At 28.6% G+C, this 3,018-nt stretch overlaps 1 long non-coding RNA gene across 1 annotated transcript in view; it reads right to left on the bottom strand.

Moving 5' to 3' along the window:
- The window catches only part of LOC104742290, a 2,751-nt gene extending 1,601 nt beyond the window's left edge, over positions 1-1,150 (bottom strand). The window contains exons 1-2 of the long non-coding RNA XR_760497.2: positions 767-1,150; positions 290-342 (exon numbers count right to left, since the gene is read on the bottom strand). This is a non-coding gene — a long non-coding RNA (uncharacterized LOC104742290). The remainder of the gene's footprint in view (positions 1-289; positions 343-766) is intronic.

The raw sequence follows: 3,018 nt of genomic DNA, 5'->3' as shown, positions 1-3,018 counted from the left end.
AAAAAAAAAAAAAACTCCAACCCAAAGTAAGTGTATCACTTTGATCCCAAAGTTGTATAATCTTAATTCTCTTTATTCTTAAAGCATTGTTTATCAAAATATCAAACTAATGCCACTATTGTCATTATATGAAACAGGATGAAGAATACGTCGAATACAAGGAGTCCTACACCATCTATCAACTTCAAACTCGAAATTTACAAGGAATTCTACTGGTATCAAACTATCAATAAACATGTTCCAAATAGTTCCGTTTTTCATATAGTTTCTCAAGAAATTAGAAACTTACTTGGATTACGCGGAGAACCATATAAAACTTATCCAATAATCAAATCTTTTTTCCTGCAAGGATATGAGCTTTTAAATGTGAGAACTGTTTTTTACATTTGTGTGCACTCCTATAAGGACGAAATGTAAAAACTTTCTATAATGGCGACTTTGATCAGCCTCTTTTGATTTTTATAGAACTAACAAAATTTTATGAACTGTGTAGGAATGAGAGTTGTCGCGCCTTATAGAAGTTCAAAGAAACTTAAAAGTAAATTCTTCTGGTCCATGTAAGAAATTATATTTAATACCTACAAGGAGGCTACACAGTTTTCAATATGTACTCAGCATACGTTTGAAATATCAGCTATAATTATTTAACTAACCAAGTTTTGTATTCATGAATTGGCCAAAATTTTGTTTCTTGAATTGGCTAAAAACCTCTTTCAGTTGTCTTCTACTCATGCAAACGTTGACTCTGGAAATAGTTCTAACATACCTAATTGGGTCCACACCAAAACCTCCTGGAGGAAGAGGAGATCTGGAAATAAGGCGATGCACCCCCAGGTAACAAGATCTCCGAAGCAAGCCCTAAAAGAGGAAAGCTCTGGCACAACTACCGACCCTTCAGAGCCACAAACCAAACCAAAGAAAGAAGTCGCAACAAACCGCCCAGATTCTCCCTGCCACCACACAGCGATGACGCTCCGGTAAACCACCAACAAGAGTCGGAGAGCTAAGAGCCACAGAAACCGCCGGCCAAATCAAGAAGAGAATTTGAAGATAAATTGTTAATAGTCTAATAAATCGATTCGATTATCGGATTGTCGATGAGAAACAACTTTCCCTTTCCTTTTTCTTTTAATTTATCGGCACAATTTTTATTTTTTTGGCCAACCACAGATATCATTAATCGAAAGCCCAAACAGGTACATTACAAGGCTGAGTACAAGCCTTTTGAAGCCCAAAACCTAAAATGAACCAAAAACAATATGACACGTAATTGTAATCGTGTTTCTTTCAGAATTCTAGAGGGTTCATTAGACATCATAATAACGTAAGAGATGAGAGAATTCAATGGAGCACCATCAATTGCTCTCCAAGTTTCTTCTTATCATCGGTGACATAGTTTTGTTTTCCTCTCCAAGTTGTATTAACAAATTAAAATATGTTTGGATTCCCAGTATTAACAAAAAACCAGTGTATTTGCTATTCTCGGATTATCTCTAATGAGATGTGTGGCACAAATCTGTAGTAATTATTAAAACTTAGAAAAACAAAATACTGACAAATATAAAATAATCCAAAAACTACATAAACCAATATAAAATAATAAAAATAAATAAGTTAACTAATTTTAAAATATTTAATATATAATATGATATATAAATATACATGGACTATATATATTTATTTATAAAATTATTTAAGTCAGCTTATTATAAACCTTCTATGTAAATTGGATTATTTAAGTCAGCTTATTAAAACCTTCTATGTAACTACGTAATCAAAATGTAGGAAAACACCAAGACATTATTATTTTTTTATATATTTTTATATAATAAGATACAAACTAACTTTTGAGGAAAAAAAGAGAAGATAATTTAACAATGTTATACATCTAGAACATGAAGGCTTCTACTGGTAACCATTAGAAGAACAAAAAGAATAATACAAAATGGAATAAACAGTTTTTGAGAAATGAAAAGAAAATCTGCAGAGAATGAACTAAATAGTAAATGGTAACCAAACAATAAAAATATTTTTTTAATAAATCAAATTCAACAATAATACTAATACTACTTATAATGTATATACAATGAATTTTACATTTTTTTTTTAAAAAATTGTAAATTAAATTTTAGATATGTCATATTAAATATTAAATATTAATATTTAATATTAACCTACAATACAATTTTAATGGTAATTTAAAATATTTTTAGTTTTTACTTACGATATAAACATGAGTCTCTTAAATTTATTTTACTATTCATATATGGTTTTCAAATAGCCTTAAGATTAGTTTAACATGAAATTCATATCAAAATTATTTTTTCTGTCAATACATTATGAAAATATGAAAACTATTATATTAGAAAATTGAATATTATTAATAAACTTATTTTTTATTTATTTTAAAATAAAAAACGAATTTTAATATTTGTTCTTTTTTCTGTTCCATTTGTTGCTCATCAATTTTGGGAAGGAACACTTTTGTTCTATTGTTCCTTATTTTTTTAAGAATATAGATGAATGTAAAGGAAAAATTATTACTATCAAATTGTAAAAAAATTATGAAATAAAAAGGAATATCACATTCCTCCTCATTCTTTTCCTAAAATTTGGTCACCAATTGAAGCCGAAATATAACTAAGAAGATATTGTATATATCAATACGTAAAGTACTGTATGTGTATTGGACAACAAGGAAAAGCTTAATAAAACTCTATTGTTAAGAAATAAATTTATGATTTTTTAAAAAATCTTTTTTTTTTGTTTGGCAATGCCAAAAAAAACTGTGCTAAATATATTGGTAAGACTATTGTTAAGCACAAACTTATTTAAATAAAATAAAAAAAATTGTGCCAATGACAGGGACAAGGATTAATGATTTGCATCCGCTGTCTTTCCTGATACGTATAGGAAGACGAATCATCTGGCGTATGAGTTGGTAAACTATGCTTTCTCTTTATTTTTAGGATTTCATAGCTTTGATTCTTCTTTGGAGGCTGTTAACTCCATTGTTTG

Source organism: Camelina sativa, chromosome 14 (assembly GCF_000633955.1).
Source record: "Camelina sativa cultivar DH55 chromosome 14, Cs, whole genome shotgun sequence".
Lineage (NCBI taxonomy): Eukaryota > Viridiplantae > Streptophyta > Magnoliopsida > Brassicales > Brassicaceae > Camelina > Camelina sativa.
The sequence above is the reverse complement of the archived record's forward strand: the minus strand, read 5'-3'. Positions and strand labels throughout refer to the sequence as shown.